Here is a 20,568-nt window from a genome sequence, read left to right on the forward strand (position 1 = left end):
ACTCCTAGCCAATTCTATGTAGGTGGGGGGAGGACGGGGGGGCATGCACCAAGTCTCATCAGAGAGAGTGAGAGTGGGAGTACAGGATCTGATTCCTCTTTTCATCAGCTAAGAACAAAGGATGGGATCTCTCTCCCCTCCTTTTTTCCCCCCTTTATCTTTTCCTCATCTTCTCTCCCTTCCTCTCCTCCTCCTCCCACTTTGCTCAGTTGGCAGAGTTCCACAGTCATATTCACACTTTCCCAGTCCCTGGTGAGACACACTCTTCCTCACACACATATCACCTCCACCGCCACCGTCACACTGCACCACATGCGGGAAAAGAGGGAGCAGGCCCGGGGAGCTTACTTTGTCTTTCTTCATCTCGCTGTGAGAAATGACCGATAGATGTGTCACCCGAAGTGAAAGGCTTGACACCTGAAACACCGTGGCCTGATTGCTTCTCCTTCTTGAGCATCTTTCGGTGTCCATCATTCATCCTGCCACAATCTGCTGCTCTCTCCCTCAATCTGCCTCGCTCTTCCCTCGCAATCTGTTTCCTCTCCCGCAAAGTGCTCAAACTTTGTCATCTGTCTCTCTCTCTCTCCCCCTCTATGTTGTTCTCCGCTGCTCCTGGTCTCATTCATGAGGACATCAAACGTGCCATATGGCCACGCACGCTGCACACCCAGGTGCGTGGAGGCGCCGTGTTCCTCTAATGACGCCCGAGTCTGCGACTCAGCGCCGGCTCGAGGACGCTAACGCAAATCAATCGGCAGCACGGCCCAACGATAACAATCTCCGTTTCTCCTCTCCTCCCCGCATCCCTCCATTCCCCATCGATGCTACGCCCTCTCCCCCTCCTCCTCCTCCTCCTCTTCCTCCCCCGTCTCCTCCCTCACGTCCTCCCTCACATCTGCCTTGATCTCGCAGGTTCCATCTATCTCTCCCTAACCCTCCCACACTTGTCTCTTCCCCTCTCTCCCTCCCTCGTCTGTGTGCCCTCAATCTCACATCCTCTCATCCCTCCTCTCCTCCGCTTCTTCTTTGGCATCTTTTTTCTCCCCCACCTCCCTTGATCTCGCAGCAACGCTCCTTTTGCCCTTCGTTGCCTCTCTTCCACTCTGCACCCAAATTCATATCTTGCCACTTATCTCTCGCTGCTCTCTGTCTTTTTTCTCTTTTTTTTTTGCCCTCGCTTTTTCTCATATCACCCCCACCCCCTTTCCATCACTGCACTGTTTCTCACCTATCCCCCTGCTGATCTTCTATTTCTTCCCAATCTCCCCTAATTTGCTCCTTTCCTCTCGTCTATATTTGGCCTCTGGGGCCTCAGTGATCTGTCTCACACCGTCCCTTCCTTCCCTCGTCTGTTGGTTGTCTTCTTCCTATCATCCTCTCGTTTCACTTTTTTGCCGTGGCTCTGTTTACGACTTGCCTCAGTTTAGTGTCAGTCTGTCTGTGGCTGTAAATAACATTTTCCCCAGTCTGGATTTCAGGCAGCTAAAAAAAGGAGAGGCCCAGAGGCTATAAAAAGATGTTACGTTTAAGAAGAGATGTTGCAGTTTGGCTGTTGAGGCCACTCAGACGTACTCCATCCGAAACCGAGCAGTCGACGTGCGGCCACGCGGCTGTGGGACGTTTGTTTTCGTACATACCTTCATAGTCCACGAGGCACAAGATGCAGAGCTCCTGGGAAACCCCTGCCGCTGCAGTATACGTCACCATGTGGGTTTCTTCCCACTTGTCTCCACTCGTCCCTGCATCCACTGTTTGGCCACAAATCTATCAGTGCCACACTTTCCAGCAGACAGACTCCTCCATGCACGATGTCTGCAGGAGCTTTTGGCCATTTAACTAATTTGGTGTGTTTGAAGAGTCGTACAGCTGAATGTCCGAGGGCATTAACGCCACAAAATGTATGTCACACAAATACTGATAATTAAACTGAACACACTATTAAAAACAAGTTAACTGTAAACTACATTAATGAACTGGACTCGTGTTTTCATCCTGGATGTCCCACGTTGTTCATCTGGCTCGTTCAGGCTGTCACTCCTTTGATTAATGCAGCTTAAAACATTTAATGGATCGAATAAAAAAAATTAGGGGAATTTTAAAGAAATCGTTAATCCAACATCTCTCTCTTCGACGTCCTCCTGCACTGCACCTGGGCCGAGCCTTGTTCAGAACCGGTCCGCCTGGTGGGAGGACAGCTTCTTCTTCTTTCAGGAAAAATAAAAATAAAAACTCAGTTGGTTGTTGTGTGATCAACGTAAACACAAGCAAACATTATTAAGAACATTGATTTACCTGCTGTAAATCAGCTGCTGATTATCACGGAGTAAAGTCCAACATCGTCGACTCGGTTCTGGTCCACTCAGCGACCGGTGTGTAGCTGAAGTGGTCCCGCTTGGCGTCAAATCTGTCGACTCATCCAAAATTCAGCCAAAATCCAGCTTTAACTTGTTAAATTGTTGTTAGCTGAAGTTTTAGCCCGAGGCAGCACGCATGCGCACAAGGTGAAGGTACAAAATTCACAGTGCCATCTAATGACCTGGCATGGTAACTACAGCGGATTCAGTGGGCCGGGGGGATTACTCCGGATGCATGTAAACACAAAATCCGTCCGTGTCAACGCGGATCTTTTCCTCTAATTAACATACGAAAAAACCTGTTACCTGTTTCCCCCCATCGTGTCCGTGTAAATAGGGCCTTGACTGGAGTTTGTGTCTGCCTCCTTTCTTAGCCGAACATGTTGCTCTCGTCTGTTTCTTTTGATGTAATATGAGTAACTCATTTTCTCCAACATCATAAAAAGATTTAGCACACTCCTACCTTCCATTGTAAATATGCAAAACACTGAAGTAGGGGTATAGGGGGCAAGAGATGGGATTTGGCTTTTGTTTTTATTAGTTTCTGAAATTGTTTTACCTTCTAACGATGATCACAGTGTCCATGAGCAAGAAACTGAACCCCCCACTTTACCCTCAAACTGCAAATATAAGATTTGGCTTAGAGTAAAATTTCTACGAAAGTCAATGAGACAAAAAAAAAACATTTAAGTTTATTGCAACTGAATCATGGGAACGTGATGCTCTGATAACAAGAGCTTTCTCTTTTTAAAGGCAAGCGCCAGTGAGACCAGGTCAGTTAAAACAAAGCATTACGTGCAGTCTGCACAAATATTGTGGTTGTTACACTTGTGTGACCAGCTTTATGTGGCATCATTATAAGGATGTGCTTATCAACCTTATAATGATGCAGCATTATTGGAACGTTAGGCGTGAGACGGCCATGCTGGATTTTGAGATCAAGAAATTGAGGTTGACCCAACTTTCCATGGCAAAAAATTCAGAGTGGAAAAATGTCCCAGTTTAGTTTGCCTAACAGGTTTTCTGCAATGTCAGCTATATTATAAACAAATATAGGAGTTGCATGAAAATGGAGTTCATGTGCCAACAAGTAACGCTGTTGCAGTTTAATAATTTCCATTCTTCAAGTTATCATAGGACAGAAACTTCAAAACCTAATCTACAGTTGGCTGCATCTACCTCTCTGGATGCAGACATTTTGTGCTTCGTTCATGTTTCCAGATCATCTGTAGGGTTACATTTCAATGTTTTCTGCTGCTTCTTAATTAAAAAATGAAAAATAAACGCACACCAAATGACACTCATTTTATTTTACAAACACAAACAACATTTGAGGACACTCGTCACCGTCAGCCTGAGTTCAAAATGTCACATGAAAAATAAGTCTGTCCTCTTCAAAACACAAAAAATGTGTCACACACACACACACACACAAACAGCAGCTGGTTTGAGGGCAAGGAGAGGGTCAGAGGACGATGATATGACAACCTGATTTTAAGACAAGACGAGACAGAATATGTGTCAGAGACAGGCAGGAGTGTCACAGCATCATCGATTCATTTGAACTGAAGTGGGAGCAGGTGCAGATCACTGCGCACGTCTCTGCGTGTGCGAGTGAATCTGTGAACATTTGTACATGTGTGGCAGTGGGTATGTGTAAATGAGTTGAGGGATGGAAAACAGCAAGCGTGGAACACACCATGGCTTCCTCCCCACCCCACCCCAGCAGGGAGGTCACACCAGACCTGTCCCAACCGGCTCCCTCTGCCGTGGTACGACACTGCATCTCATTACCTGGAAAAGGACAGGTGTGTGCGTGTGCGTGTGTGAGTGTGCATGTGTAAAACAAGTGCTTGGATAGACCAAACAAAAACGGGTCACTGCAACGAATAAGCCTGTTGCAGGTTGCCCAACCTCAAATCGTTGCACGTGTAGGTGGAAAACAGTAAAAATGAATTAAAGGGATAGTTCCGATCTTTTGAAGCAGTGTTATGTGGAAGGTCCTTAAAATTAAGGTGATTTCTGAAATTAATGGTGAAATCAAACAAGATGACCACTAAAACTATTTACCAGATATATGAGTGAAAGACACACAAAGCACACTTATATGTACACTGATAAAATGCTGTAAATTAAAAATTATTTTAAGTTGGGAAAATCACAAGATGTTTTTCAGAAGATCAACTGGATAAAAGCTAGTATGTCACATCTTTTTTAAAGCAACTGCTCAGATCTTTTAAAGTGGGAATATTTGGAAATGTTATGATCAATCAACCTTTATTTATACAGGTAAATCCCATTGAGCCTTGAGGACTCATTTACAAGAGAGACCTGATTTCAACAAAGAAAGATGACAACAATGGACAACAGCAACAACAATAAACAGTTATTAAAAAAAAGCATACTACAGTTTTTTTTTTTTTAACAAATAGGATGGCTAAAAGGAAAAGGTAACAAAACAAATGAGAAACTAATATTTAGATAGTTCTTTGAATTGATACCAGTTTGGAGGATTGGAGTTTATTTCTGACTAAAAAATAGAATATACAAAGAAGTTCTTTTAAACATTGTTGTAAACATGTAAACATGATATTCCTGCTATTTTCACTTGCAAATGATCATCAAATCCAGTCCAAATAACTGTGAAATCTAAAATTGATTGTGATGTTTGGGTTTATAATTTAACGTTTGCATAGTATGCCATAAAAATGTTGAGTTTGGAAGTGGTTAAAGATGGCAGAAGTCCTCTTTGTTCTTGACCCCACTAGAATGAGTTGTTAGTTCATAGATCTGGTCAAAAATAAACTTTGTTTATCCAAGATGAGATGTTTTAAGGGGGCATCTACTAATGTTGTACTTGAGACAACAACTGGTCTCAAGACCACTTTTTGATGGTCTTGGTCTTGTCTCGGACTCGACCGCATTTGGTCTCGGTCTTGTCTCGGTTTCAGACATTGAGGACTCAGGATTTTATTTCAAGACCACAACTGTGGATATATCACTAAATTGTCAGAATATTGTCCAGTTTATTTGACATCCTTGTTTTTATTGGATGCAAAACGTACCGATTTAAATCCAACGTGACTCATTGCTAAATACTGTACATGTTTTTGTTACCGCAGTCACGCCCACCCCCTTTCACTCGCACGTGGTTCTGTACCAACAGAACAATACAGACAACAGAACGTAATGTTGCAACCAGGAGTGACAGTAATCCGGTACAATCTGTGAAAAGATTGTGCTCCAAGACTTGAGGTCTTGGTCTTGACTTAGTCTCAGACCCCAAAAGTCTTGGTCTTGTCTCGGTGTCGGTACACTCTGGTCTTGGTCTTGACTTGGTCTCGGGTTAGGTGGTCTTGACTGCAACACTACCATCTACAGCAGGTAAGATATTAATTGTTCATAACCTTTTCACAAAAGCCCACTTCAAAAGGTCCAAACTACTGCTTGAAGTCAGCCTGTGACACAGATGAGAACTTACCGACCACTCTTTGGCCTGATTGCTTTGCTTTGTCTTCTTCCATCTAATCTTCCTTCTGCATCCCTTCTTTCCTCTGCACAGTCTCCTTTGCTGAAAGATTCTGATGGAATACCAAGTAGCTCTGCGGCCCACTTTACAAGACCCCAACTCCTGTGTGTGTGTGAGAGCAGAAATTGTGCAGGCACGTTTGAGGTTATCTACACTACAAAAACATGAGTCCACAGACCTTGTTTTCTTTGTTTCTCTTCGTGCACGGCCCGATGTTCCAGTCCACCGATGCCATCACACATGCTTGCGCACATGCACACACTGCAGGGGTCACTGCAGGCAGTCAACCTTGATCATTAAAACTCTTATCAAGCCTGCTCACATAAACACAAACTCATCCCCACTAAGTGCTCGCACGTTCGAGCACGTATTAGAAAACATTCGCACGAGATGAAGTAGATGTGTGTACCTGTCCTCTCACAAACACGAACACGTTTTCACATCAGCAGCAGCGACCCACATCACATCAGCTTTTTCTTCTTCTGATTCTTGCCTCATGTGCAAATAGCTACAAAAGCCTTTTGGTGAAAAATCAAAACGCCTGATTGTAATTTCACGTGCGGGCTCTTTGATTGCGCGTGTGTGCTTGTCATCACTCGCAGTGGGTCGGTCCCCACCCGTCTCATCGCTCCGTTACCATGTCAACAAAGCCAGGTTTAGTCCTTCAAAGGGCAGCGCGCGGCAGCTGCCGGCTGGAGGTGACCGCACTGAAAGACGGAGGGAGAGACGAAAATAAAAGATGGATTGAAAAACGAGATAAATGACGGTTGTGTGGAGGAACAGAAGAAGGGAGGGCTGAATGATTTTTGGGTCAAGGCTATAGAAGACTGTAAAAAGAGAAGATAAAGGGCACACAAAGAAATGGATGAGCAGGATTTGTCCTTTTGCAACCCACATGCTCATCTCCTGCTTATTGTTCAGCACAAGTCAGTGTTTCACTCTTCAAGGACTTGGTTGCTGGTTTGAGTTTGGACTTTGTAGAACTGTACCCTTTTGTCACTCTTTTCTGTAACAAGTAAACTAACCCGTTTACACAGTGACGAACGTTCTTCAGACAAATCGTCAAAACAGCAGAAACAATCTTTCTTAAACGGTGCGTCTTCTTTCCAGGAAACCGTAAACGAACCTAAAGCTGAGACTGATGATCTCAGGTTTTGGTCTTCTAAATTACTGTATTTTTCGCCCTATAAGTCGCGTTTTTTTATTTTTTGCATAATTTGCATGCCCTACGATTTATACGCCAAAGCGACATATTTATGGATTTTTTTTCCTGTATTTATACCAATTTTTGGCTGAGATATGACCATTTCATTCATTCTGACTGAAAATATTGAACACTACCATTTTCAGCCGCTAGATGGCACTAGAGAAGTATGGTATGCTGTTGTGTCATGTAATAGGTAAAAGTGGCTATTAGTGACACAATCAGCTTGCCACAGCCTGCCACCTTTGTCCAGCTCGCCTGGAGCAAAAATCAAATCAGCTTCATTTTTCTGCACCGCCCTGGCGAAATGCAGCTGATTTGACCATTGAAGTGCATTTATTAAGTAAAAGTTCAACTGAGACTCATCTTTGCTATAAAGTCGAGCAAACAAATAATTGTTTTAGGTGCTTATCTTGTTAAATTTTTAAGAAATGTGCAGAGTTCCTCTTTCCTGATTTCCTCCCTGTCTGCGTGCTCTCTGAGCACCGAGGCAGCAAATACTTTTGAAATTCAGCTGATTTGACCGTCAAAGTGCATTTATTAAGCAAAAGTTAGACTGAGACACACCTTTTACTATAATTTCGAACAAACAAATAATTGTTTTTAAGTGTTAATCTTGTTAAATTCTTCTTTAAGTCCTCTTGTGCATTCTCCCGCAACCGCCATTTGGCAGCCAATTGATTTTTGGCACAAAACCGGCCCACATTTCCGGGTTGTCAGCGATGACGCGTAACAAATGTGACGCGTCAGCGGTAACACATAATAGATGTGACGTATGCTACATATACGGCGAAGCGACGTATTTATGGATTTTTCCACTTTATTTGACATATTTGGATGTATGCGACTTATAGGGCGGTGCGACGTTTATGGCTGAAAATACGTTAAACTGCTTCAGTTTCTTGTGGCACAGTTCTGAAAGGCCCAGTTTATCTGATCGTTCCAGTAATTTGGATAAACGACTCAGTGTGAATAAGCTGCTGTTTCTAAGTGGATGCTACAAAATAAAAGCCTGAAACCAATAAGTATTTTCAATGAATGAGTCAAGCCGCTAATAAGCTACATTTTAGAAACAGTTTAGAAAAATCCCAACCTGTTCATCAACTGAAGGACTGTATGAAACCTCAGTCTAATAATTAAAGTTAGTGACCTTAGCTTTAATTTAGATGAGAGGAAACACAAAATTTGAATTTTGCTTTTAAAAGTAACACAGGTGAGGCTCCCTTAGAATCATTCTTTCTTTATGTTGACATCTGAAGGTTTTTTTTTTAAACAAATTGTTAAAATGCTTTAAAGTGGAGTTTGTAAAAAGCAGTTAGTTATGTTACTTGTCAGTTTGGAAAACTACAGTTTAATTTTGTCCAGATTGATGAGCGAAGAGCTCGTTCTAGCAAAGTGGATTCTCACCATCTTGAAACAAGTCTTAAAAGCTTCAGGGTTTCATTCAAGCACTAGTTCAGAAACATTTGTCCTTTACGCAGATATTTACATAGAATTTCATGGTTATTTCCACGTGCAAATCGAGACAGCAACAGCTAGCTGTAGCACTTCCAGTTGGACTAGAATTGAATTCCAGCCAGGATAACTGCTTAATGTGAAGGTTTTAAAAAAGTCCAAAAAAATTCAGTCAGGTCATTTCTTTGTTTGTTTGTTTGTTTGTTTGTTTGTTTTTTAGACATTTTATCCTTCATCCAAAGGACTTCATTAATCCAAGGAGCCACAACAAACTCAGTCCACAAGCAGCACACTGCCATAGTGGACCAACCACTCCCCGTGCCGTGTGTATTTGGAGTGCGATCGGACAGAACGAACGAATCAGAAACACATTGATATCATGTATGGCAAAAAAAAATACAAAAGGCCCTACGTAAATATGAACCATTTTATTCAATCATTTATGACATTTACATCTTTGATTTTTTTTAGTTATTTATTTTTTACCTTCATGGTTCTGATGATTTGTTGTTGCCATGGTAACTGTAGACTCTGCTGTTTTACTTTTCTGACAACGTCCCACTGCAAAGTTGCACGTCTCCCAAAAGGTCACAGGACATCTCCTGTAAATGTCAGTCAAATGGGCCAAAGGGGAAAAAAAAAAACCGTTGGTTACGTACTGTAACCCCAGATTCTATGAATATAAGCGTAGCCCTTTAAGGCCTTCGCTTTAGTGGGTTTATCCCGTTATGCAGAGCATAAGCACTGAAAAAAATTAGTCCACGCCCACCTGCTGTGTGGGCCCTACCCGGTCCGTATAAATTACGTTAAGAGCGGGAAATCGGCTCCCAAAATAGCTTTTTTCTTCAGCCATTTAGGAGCCAGTGAGGCCCGACGCTTAAAGGGCTACGCTTATATTCATAGAATCTGGGGTTACAGTACGTAACCAACGTTCTATGTCATATAAGCTTCGCCCTTTAAGGCCTTCGCTTTAGTGGGTAAAGGGCGAAGCCGATGTGGTCCTCGCCTCACTGGGTCCATTCGAACACAGTAAGAAGCGGAAGCTTGCCCAAAAAACGTCTTGTCACTCAGCTCCCCATGTGCATAACTACGCATCGCGTAATTATGTGCCATGCACAGACGCATGTTGTGTAGCTATGCGTTCTGACAAAGCATGAATACCCCGGAAAACTTTCAACGGGAAGAAGAAGTTGAAAAGAGGGGGGGGGGGGGGCATGAACCAACTGGTTCATGGCTGAACAGTATAAACAGATTAATGTCCATAAATTGATTATAAATCAATTGAACTGATTGGTAACAATAATCATGAACTGATTAGTGACAATATAACCAAAATCACAGACACGACTTGTGACTGATAACAACATCTCACACTGTAATGCATGCAGACAGAAGTGAGCTTAAACAGAGTTCCATGAGAACAATAATATTCATTCTGTTAGAGCACTAAGGACAGAATGTGTCATGGAACGAGCCGTTACATCACGTAGGTAAAAGCGAATAAATGAGCAGGGTGTTGACCATGCAGCCGCAGTGCAGATGTCCTGCATTGACATACCATTATGCAGAGCAGTCGAAGATGCGATACCCCTGGTCGAGTGTGCTTAGAGGTTGACAGGAGGCTCTAAATCTGATGCTCTGTAGGCTTCAGAAAAGGCCTCACACAGCCAGTGTGACAAGCGCTGGATGGATAACGGCGACCTGTAGAAAGCATCTCTATAATGCACAAACCATTGTTGAGTTTGAAACGCATTGCAGCTGTGCGCGTTATGTAACACGTCAACGCCCGCACCGGGCAGAGAAGATGAAAAGATGCTTCCTCTTCTGATCTGTGGGGGGGAAAAGACCCCTCCAACGATATCACTCTTGATTTAAAAGAGCTCGTGATGTTTTAGGCATAAAAGCTGGGTTGGTCTTAAATCAGCTGAGCTGCCCGTCAGCCTAATTCTAAGGCATGACGAAACAACAGAGAGGGCAGATAATTACTTACCCTCTTAGCGGGTGTTAAAACCAGCAACAGGGCTGTTAAAAGAGACAAGAATTTAAATGAAACCTGATCCAGAGGCTCAATTGAAGCTTTGATCAGGGCTCGCAGGACCAGCGTTAAACCCACTGTGGAAAACAAGTGGGCGTGAAAAACAGGCCTACATCTCTGTACACCTTTTAGAAACCGCTTCATCAGCGGGTGATAAAAGCTGTTCTGTCTCCAAACCCTTTGTGGCAGGAAGAGATGGCTGCAATCGTACGTTAAAGCGTACTGAAAGCCAACTCCCTATCCATCAGCTGTTGTAGAAAAACAACACGCCGCTTAAAAGGCATGAGGTGGTCTCTAAACCTTCTCTGTGCACCAGCGCTGAAAAGCCGTCCCCTTGATGTGTACAGAACTGTGGTAGATGCAGCACGTGAATCTTGAATTGTGCACACTATCTCCTGAGGGAGACCCATCCTCTAAGTGGAACCGCTCAGCGGTCAGACCCACCGGTGTTGACCTATTTCTGGGTAACTCTTGGTCGCTCCTCCTGCCTGAAGGAGAGCATCCTTCCTCCATGACAGTTCCACGGCGACCCAACAACAGACGTTGCAGGCCTGGGAACCATAGTGCGTTCACACGCCGGGAGCCACCAAGGAGGGCTGTCAATCCCTCCTCTTGAACTCGGTTCATGGACCGTAAAAAAACAGAGGAGGTGGGGGGGAAAGAAACGCGTAAAAGGCGTTTTGGGCCACCGACTGTGAGCAAATGCGTCCCCCCCCAGCGATGGATCGTCTCGCGGGCTCAGGGAAAACCGTAGTTGACATTGAGCGTTCTTCTCGCATCGCAAACAGGTCCACAGCTGCTTTGCCAACTTCTGCTGCGTCTGAAAAACATCAGATCCGGATGGAGGATCCGGTCCACGTAACGTGGGCCGCCCTTGGACGTCACATCAGAACACCGGATATGTAAACCGCTCTAATAAAAGCAGGTTTTGATGAACCCAACTCAGTAGCTTTCGCACAATGTGTAACATCTGGCTGAACGCACACCCTGATGGTTATGTATGCAGCAGTCATCATGATGTCTGTGTGAATCAACACGTGTTGATTCTGTAGCACAGGAGCAAGGTGTTGAATCACATTCAGTACTGTGCGACACTCCAAAACATTGATGTGGGCTGATGTGTAGTGGGGCCACAGCGCCCCTACTGCTTGAGATAGGTATGTCCCCCCCCCAGCCTGACAGCAACGTGTCCGTGAAGACTGACCCATGACGTGGGTCTGCTGAGGGGGACTCCCTCTGATAGAAAAACAAGGTGTTTCCCCAGAGTCGGAGGTCTGCTTCCACAGAGGAAAAGACAATGATCATCCGTCGTTGTTTTACTGGATCCACATGCAGACGTGCAAAAACACCTCTAGAGGCGTCTCATGTGATAAATGAGTTTTCATGGTGGTTGAATTTAATTCCACTCCAGAAAAACAAATGTCTGGGCCGGGAAAATCGAGCTTCCTTCCACTTATGGCGAAGCCCAGATTAACAGGTGTGATGTCAACACCTGATCCTGCATCAGCGCCTCCTGTCTGAAGTGACAGGATCCGCAGATCATCCAGGTAAAAACAAAAAACTCTCGTCTCTGTGTTTTAGGATGATCGGTATGCGTTCTCTGGATGTTAAACAACAGATCCAAGAACGGTCTCACCCCTCCGATCCGTGAGTAAAAACCCTCGTGTTTTCTCTCCCTTGGGGAACTCTGTAGATTACTTTTATCAGAAAACACTTGGATTTCTGCATTTAGGGAAGAGAATCAGTCTGATGATGATGACGGGACCGTTTATATAACTCCTCTGAATGGAGGGGTTCGGGTTGCAAACTGTAACTTGTACCATTTGCATAAACCCTGTCCATCCATCTGAAAAACGGCGAGCATGTTTTGCCACTCTACGTAACGTTCGTGGATGAACGTGCGTTAATGATGCGTCATGTTTTGTACGGCTGTCAGCAGTCCGTCCCTCAACCGCCGTCATGCGTCGCGGGAATGTTTTCTGTGTGACCCCGGGCGAGACTTGAGCTGAAGGCGAAGCGTGTGACAGCTAATGACGCGGTGGGGCTGCGCGTTTGACGTCGCTGTGCGAACGTTGAAAGGCGGAGGGCGTGACTTCATTTACACCGTGCTGTTGGAGTGAAGGCTGCTTAGCCCCGCGGGAGCACACGTTGTTCTCTGGAGGGACGCGCGCCGCTCTCGCTGGAGGGGCGCGCGCTAGAGGGAGGTGGGACTCATTACCGGATTCTTCGGCTGCTTCACGTTTAAGCTGCGGTGAGCTGCCGAAAGCTGAGAGAGAAGGACCCCCACCCGGACCAGCCTGCGGACCACATTCATACCGATGTGAGCTGGTTAGCGCCGGCAGCTGTGTGTGTGCGCCAGCATCAACGCAGCGCCGTTGGATGGAGGCTGTCCATCTTAGTGATCGACTCGTCATGTCAGAGCGGCGGTGAGTTAAAAACCTGTTTAAGGACACCGGCTCATGTGGAGGCTGTTCCATCCCACGAGTGCGAGTTGACACCGCTTGAGTGAGGATCGTGCAGTTCTAGTTGGTAATGAGTTATTTTCGCTTACCGTTGTGCCGTGATCGACTCGTCATGTCTAGAGCGACGGTGAGTTTAAAAACCTTTAATTAAGGACACCGGCTCATGTGTGGAGGCTGTTCTGTGATCGACTCGTCATGTCTTAGAGCGACGGTGAGTTAAAAAACCTTTATTTAAGGACACCGGCTCGTGTGTGGGGCTGTTTCATCCCACGGGTACGAGTTGACATCACTTGGGTGAAAAACGTGCAGCCCGGGATTATAACGAGTTATTTTCACTTACCATCGTGCCCTGTAAGCGATTAATAATGTCTTGGAGCGGCGGTGAGTTTAAAAAGCCTTATAAAGGACACCGGCTCTTATGTGTGCGGCCGCTGTGAGCTCATCCGGGCTTACAGACTGGCTAAAAAAACAGACACTTGATCATTAATGATGATTTATTTCAACTTTCGTGTCACTTTTACACACACCCTCCGGAGACCGTCATTTTGAGAGCTTTCTCTCTCATGAGCTCTGCGATTGTTTGCCCAGAGCGCTGTCTTGCAGGCGAACTCTGGGGAAACGCTGAGCTGCAGGCTGCCGGAGTGAAGAGGGCTGGATTCTGACGGGCGGGGCTGGTGGTGGAACTCAGCGAGAGCCGCGGCCGTGGAAAAGTCGAAGCTTGCTCGCGACGGTCCCTCCAGCGGGACAGGGTGGGCCGCGCGGCTTGATGAGGTGGTGCACAGCCTCTGGCACCTCCTCCGACTGTTTCACTTCGCCAGCATGGTTTGAAGCTGCTCTGAACAGCGCGTCCGCGATGTTTCATCAGGTCTTGTGCAGATTCTCCGGCAGCGAGGGGAGTAACGAAGCCAGGTGGGTCGTTGGGTCGTCGTCCTCCGCGCTGCAGTCCTCGACAGGCAAACCGTGGGAGAGGCACACATGTTGAGCTGGCGTCAGCTGCCTGACAGAGGGAGTTCTTTGTCTCCAAGGCAGGTCTGCGGCCTTCAATCCCTTGGACATGCTATGTGCTAGCAGCGCGCGTTGTTGCTAACTGCGGCTGCCTGAAAAACACATTGGTGGGCTCGATTCGAGAGCGTGTTCGCCGTCTGGTTCGTGTTCCTCCGGAGGGACGGGACGCTGCTCCGGCCTGGGCAGCTTCGCTCCGGAAGCTTCCGCGAGGCTTGGCTCCAGGAGGGGTTACCGAGGAATAGCCCCGCTCGGTGAATCCCTCAACTCTGGTGATGGGAGCGGACTGGGGACCGACTCCTCTAATCTACCAGGAAAGAACCGTCTGCGGCCTCGCCCGTGGAACGTCCTGTTGGAACGTGAGGCCGTATGGATCAAGACGGTGAGCCACAGTGGAGCCCAGTGAAAAACAACCTTCCCGCCGATCATCCGAACTGGCGGGAAAAGGCGAGGGACGTAGAAAAAAGGGGTCCCTTCATGTCAGCCTCCTCCCGGGTTCCGCCGGGCAACCCCTGAGGGCGCCGTCGGCCGGGAGCGGTGTGATCGCCGATGCGAAACGAGGTGGGATGGGGTGAGCATTCACTCAGCCCCCCTCCACCTACACTACGCTACCCGGGAGGGAATGAGCAGCGGGGGCTGCAGCTGAGCACGCCTTGCCCCGGAGGAACCATCCGGTTCGCCCCGAGGGTCGGCGATAAGAGGAAAAAACACAAGATGGCGTTGTCCAGCGTGTAGTGACCTGTCACTGGGAAATGTTCCACGACGCTTACCTTGGAATAAGACTGCTGTCATCTTCTCCTCGGGGAGGAGAACTCACCGGACGACCGGAGGTCGACTGCCGGGCCAAGCATCCTTCACAAGGTTGGTCATTTACACAACTTATCTTCTTTGTTCTTCTGACAGTGCTATATTAGCTCGCTGAAGAAAAAATGGGAGCCGATTTCCCGCTCTTAACGTAATTTATACGGACCGGGTAGGGCCCACACAGCAGGTGGGCGTGGACTAATTTTTTTCAGTGCTTATGCTCTGCATAACGGGATAAACCCACTAAAGCGAAGGCCTTAAAGGGCGAAGCTTATATGACATAGAACATTTTGCTAACACCCCCACATTAAACCCAGATCTCCCATTGTAGTCAGTTTCTTCTTGTTTATACCTCGGTCAGAGAGGGGATATTTTTTTACAGAACAGCGGGTCAGAATCACCTCCACATCCTGCTTTTTGAGCTGCCAAAGATGGACACGTCTGTCTCTCTTTCTCTGACCTTTACTTGTTCTTTCCTGCTGAAGCTGCAGCCTCTCTGTCATCCTGCAGTCAAAAGGTCTTCTTCCTCTTCAACCAGTTTTATGCATTTTAAGTAACGTCTGAGCAGAGAGTGTGTGGCTGGTGCTTGTGTTGTGTGTGTGTGTGTGTGTGTGTGTGTGTGTGTGTGTGTGTGTGTGTATGCTGCGTGCAGACATTTGCGTCTCGATCTTCATCTGTGATGGAAGAGCCAGCTGAGTCTGTGGATGAGTCATCCCTGAACCCCAGAGATGAGACGAGACGATATGATGTCGCACACAAACACGCGCACAATCTAACACAAACCTCACCACCACCGACTCCCGCACAGAGCCAATGGGCAAGGCTCGTTTTACTCGGGTTGATTTAATTATAACATTTCTGTCTCAAAACTCCGTCAGACATCCTCAAAATGACAAAATACGAGCCATAAACAACTGAAAATAATTGGATTGTTTTGAAAAGACCTAATTCAGTGGTTTTTGGTTTTATTTATACAGGCTTCACAGATTTTAAATCCAAAGCATCACCTGTGCAATTTCACAACCTCGGGCAGCGAGGTGACTCTCAGCTGCTGTCACATCACATTAACTGTGGCGGCCATCTTGAATTGACACACACATGGCAAAGTTTTAAAATCAGATCTCATGCGATCAGTTAATGTTAGAATTATGTGTTGGGGATGACTCAACTAATATCACACAATATTTTAGTTTAATATTTGTGTTATTGACTGAGTTGTTTTCGTTTTTGTGTTGCTGCGATGAACTGTGTGGCAGCCATCTTGAATCAGGTTGACTCTAAACGTTGATCAGTTGTAGATGTAAACTCATTGCTTATTTTCTAAAGGGGTCAATAAAAGTTGTCCAGTGAGTTTTTTTTACTCATAAGCACACAGACTTGGGTAAAGACATTATCGTCGGCGGTAATGACAATAAAACCAGAAAAGATGTGATTTTGTTTCTAAGGGTGCATTCACACCAGCCCTGTTCAGTCACTTTAATTGAACTCTAGTCCGTTTGCCTAGAAAGTCCGGTTCGTTTGGGGAGGTGTGAATGCACAATCAAACTCTGATACGGACTTACAAAACGAACTCTGGTCCGCCTAAATACCTAGGTCTCGGTTCGGTTGAAGTGAACGCTAGCACTGTTCGAATGCATTGCGAATGCAAGCAGACCAGAAACTGCTTCAAAAGCAGGAAGTGGACTACAGCGAAGGGCATTCTGGGTAAATACAACCAAAACAAATGCGCATTTCTCTTACCTCATATGAAGCCGTCTCAGCCGCCTTGTGTGAAAAACAACATTCTCCACGGTCTTCCTCATCGTCCATTCATGCTAAATCCATTGTTGAAAAATGTTTGTTTGGCACACGAGTCACAGACAAAACAGAAATCCTAAAACTGCTAAAATTTGATGCCATTTTTGTTTCCAGAAGTAAGTTGTGCTCAGTGTCTTCAGAGGTTTTCATCTTGTTTCCTTCAGTAGTTCTTGGTGCAGCGCCACCATGGGGGAACATGTTGGCTCGATTGGTGCAGTGTGAATGTGAACCACACCAGCTGAAAATGTAAACAAATGTTCCGAATTTTGGTCCCCAATCGAACCGAGTCTACAGGACTATCAGGTTTGAAAACAACCTAACAAAACTAAGAATCGCATTTTCTGCAAAACTGTAGTGTGAACGGCGAGCGCCGAACGACTTTGCAAAAGAACCTGAAACTTATTTGTTAAAGCTAAAGGCTAATGGCGCAAAATACTAGCTAAAATGTAAAACTAGAGAAATGCTAAAAGTACCAAAGCACTAACTAAATGTAGCATAATGTCAGTTATAAAGGTGAGTAGCAAAACTTTAGCTTCTTCTTTTTTTGGCTGTTGTTGCCAAAGCGAGTCATCCTCCTCCATCTCACTCTGTCCTCACTCCACCTCCATGTCCTCTCTAACTGCATCCATATATCTCCTCTTTGTCTTTTTCCTGGCAGCTGCATTTCTAACATCCTTCTACCAATATAATCACTGTCCCTCCTCTGGACATGTCCAAACCATCTCAGTCTGACCTCTCTAACTTTATCTCCCAGTTCAACCTGTGCTGTACCTCTGATCATCTCATTCCTAATCGTATCCATCCTTGTCACTCTTAAGAAGAACCTCAACATCTTCATTTCTGCCACTTCCAGTTCTTTCTCCTGCGTTTTGTCCATGCCTCCAAAAAAAATCTGGTCTCACTCCTCTAATGTAAGCTAAGTGCAGCAAAATGTTAGCAAATTAACATTCATAAAATAATGACGTCTTTCCGTCATTTGTTCCTTCCTTATTTTCACATTCCTTCCGTGATGTAATGTTTTTATCTAAGCTTGTTTGCTACCTTTCCAGTAGCTTCAAATCATCAGAAGTACATCTCTGCCCCCTCTCTATGTGTCTTCCAATAATCTTACGTGACTGGCTGCCTGTGACCCCCCGTAACCTCCAGCTGAGTGTCATGACAACGGGACACTGACAAATGTCGGAGCAGATATTGGCTTCTTCAATCTCCTGAGCTTCTCTCCTGGGCAGGAAACCACCCACGCAGTCTGGTCAGAGACGCTGCAGGAAGAGGAGAGGAGGAGGGAGACAGAGGGACGCTTGTCTGTCTGTCTGTCTCTGTGCTGAACCTGGGGTTATCAGTAAAAGAGCACGGGGAGGCAAGGACGCAGACAGGAAGTCGGAAAAGTGAGGGCATCTGAATGCTGTGTGTGTCGCACTGAAGTGTGGGTAATTGGGGGGTGAGAGCAGAGCACTGATTGGGGAGCAGCGGCAGGGCGGGTTGCTGTGTTCTTTTGGAGCACGCTATGTTGAGCAGAGTGTTAATGGCAGATGTGTTAGACGTGTGTGTGTGCTGGAACAGGGAAGGTAGAGGGAGCGAGGCGTGTTTATTTAAGTGCGTTGTCAGGTTGTCTCGGAGCATGTGAGCTTAGCTTCATCGTGCCAGAATGGTTCTGATGGTGGTGGTGAAGAAGTGTGACTTTGGTGTGATGGGATATGCGTGTGTGTAATTCCTCCCAGGCCGCTCCACCTTCCTTGCAAACTGCCTCTGCATGCATAATTAACCAGGATGACTGGGGAGGTAAACACGCAGAGAGAGAGAGAGAGACGCTCCATCCCTCCTCTCCTCCTGTGTTGCCTCCACTTGCGCACGTCTGTGAGTTTTTGTGCATTTGCATGTGCATGTTTATTGGTGTCAGACAGACAGACAGGGAGCAGAAGAAAGATTCAAAGTGTTTCAGAGCCAGATTTGACGGAAGGAGCGAGCTGTCTCTCTGTCCCCTTTGTGTGTGTGTGTGTATGTGTTGAGAAAGCAGATAAATCCCATCTCAAGCTGCCTCTGAAGATGATGCGATGAAAGAGAGGAAGAGAGGATAAAAAAAAGAAGAATGAACCAGTCACAGCTCCGCACATTATGAACCATCCAGCGGAACAATCAAATTCACCCTTCCATCTGCACCCCTCTCCTTTTCTTCTCTCCATCCTTCCCGACAGTATTTTGTATGGCAACAGATAGGTTTTAATGCTTCAGATGGGATGAATCGGTCCTCCTGGGTATGATGAAGCACAAAAACATTCAAACTACATCATGAAGGCAGCAGCTTTGATACCGCCGCTGTAATCAATCACTTGTGTAGCAGCTTGCCCGCAGAGCAGAAACGTTTTACTAATTAACACCTTGAAATTTTAAATCTCCAGTTCTGCATGCAGAGGCTCATGTGCACGTAAAAGAGCATGTAAATGCATGTGTGGGATTTGCTACAGCTCATATTTCCCATGAGCCCAGGCTGTAAAGCCCACTCTGTAAATCATTTATCCTCCTCTGTCCTCTGCACCCCTCCACCCCCTTCTTCTTGTCCTCCTCCTCGCCCAACTTATCCTTCGATCACTCGTTCCCTGCTGTTGCATCCTCCTCACGGTCCATCTCTCCCCTCTCCTCCCTTCTTCCATTAGACCCCCTTGTTGTCTTTCTCTTCTCGTTGGCGTTCTCCTCTATCAGAGCAAACAAGAGATTGGAGGAAATAAAGTAAAGGAAAGATGGAGGAAGGAGGGGTTCTTTAGCAGATAACGTTGGGCTGAGAAATGCCGAAGAAAAAAACAAGAGAGGAAAAGAATGAATGGAAAAAAATTGGGGGCAATGTTATACTGAACACAGCAGAAAACAACAATAAAGAGAGTGAGCAGTGTGTAAGTTTGCTTCTCCTTCAAGCCTCCTACTCTGTGCTCAGGCAGCAGGGAATCAATGTGAGCCCTAAGAAACCGACAGAAGAATAGACAGACAAATAAACAGGGAAGATTTGGTGATCTCAGCATGTATACTTCATCTTCTGCTCCTCGCTGAAGCAGAGACAGAGTGCGTCCACAAATACAGCAATCGGCCGACGCCACGGCACTCGGGCTCTGTGAGGAAGATAACTGTGGAAGGAGGGAGGTGAAGAGGAGACGTGATTGGAATGTAGACAGTGCCGTACACACGTCTGTGTGTGTGTATGGTGGGGGGGGGTGCGTGTGTAAGAGGGAAAAGATGGAAGCAGCTGGGGGAAGTAAACTGATTTGGACCGAGGTGTCTCTGGACTGGTTAGTTTCAAACAGCACACAATCAGTGAAAAACACAATTAAAGCGACAATTCAGATTTCTTTTTAAGTAAGATATTGTGGAAAGGTTATAAACAAACAATGTCTTACCTGTTGTAGATAGCTTTTTGAACCCAAGTTTAAAGACAGATCTTGCAAAAAACATTGTGATTTCTGCAAATAGTATTTAAAAAAAAATTATACTACCAGGAATTCTTCATTACGAGGTCATTTCAGCGCTGCACGGTGGAGCAGTCGTTAGCACTGTTGCCTCACAGCAAAACGGCTGCAAGTTAAACACCCAGCTCCATCCATGTATGCTCTCTCCAGATACTCCGATTTCCTCCTACCGCCCAAAATGCATGTTTGATTGACTGGTTATTCTAAGTTATCTCAAAGTTTGAATGGGAGTGTGAATGGTTATCTGTCTTGTTTGTCTTTATGCGGCCCTGTGTTGGACTGAAAACCTATTCAGGGTGTTCCTCGTCTTTCACACAATGACCTCTGTAGATAGACACGTGCTCCCCATAACCCTGAACAGAAACAATTCAATTCATTTCTGTTCAGTGCCCTGAGATTGTTACGGTTTAACAAAATAGTACTCAAATTCAGACAAGGCTGAGAGGGATGACAGACACGAATAAAAGTTTACGT

At 45.8% G+C, this 20,568-nt stretch overlaps 2 protein-coding genes across 3 annotated transcripts in view; both read right to left on the minus strand.

Annotated features, from left to right (window-relative positions):
* Positions 1-20,568, minus strand: part of LOC119421599 (septin-9) — a 916,196-nt gene that overhangs the window by 857,447 nt on the left and 38,181 nt on the right. The gene's annotated exons all lie outside the window — the stretch shown is intronic.
* The window catches only part of pvalb5 (parvalbumin 5), a 571,007-nt gene that overhangs the window by 512,258 nt on the left and 38,181 nt on the right, over positions 1-20,568 (minus strand). For both annotated transcript variants that reach the window (XM_037688960.1, XM_037688961.1), the window contains exon 2: positions 19,296-19,298. The gene's annotated coding sequence lies outside the window, so the exon portion shown is untranslated. The remainder of the gene's footprint in view (positions 1-19,295; positions 19,299-20,568) is intronic.

Source organism: Nematolebias whitei, chromosome 15, assembly GCF_014905685.2.
Source record: "Nematolebias whitei isolate Nwh7 chromosome 15, NemWhi1, whole genome shotgun sequence".
Lineage (NCBI taxonomy): Eukaryota > Metazoa > Chordata > Actinopteri > Cyprinodontiformes > Rivulidae > Nematolebias > Nematolebias whitei.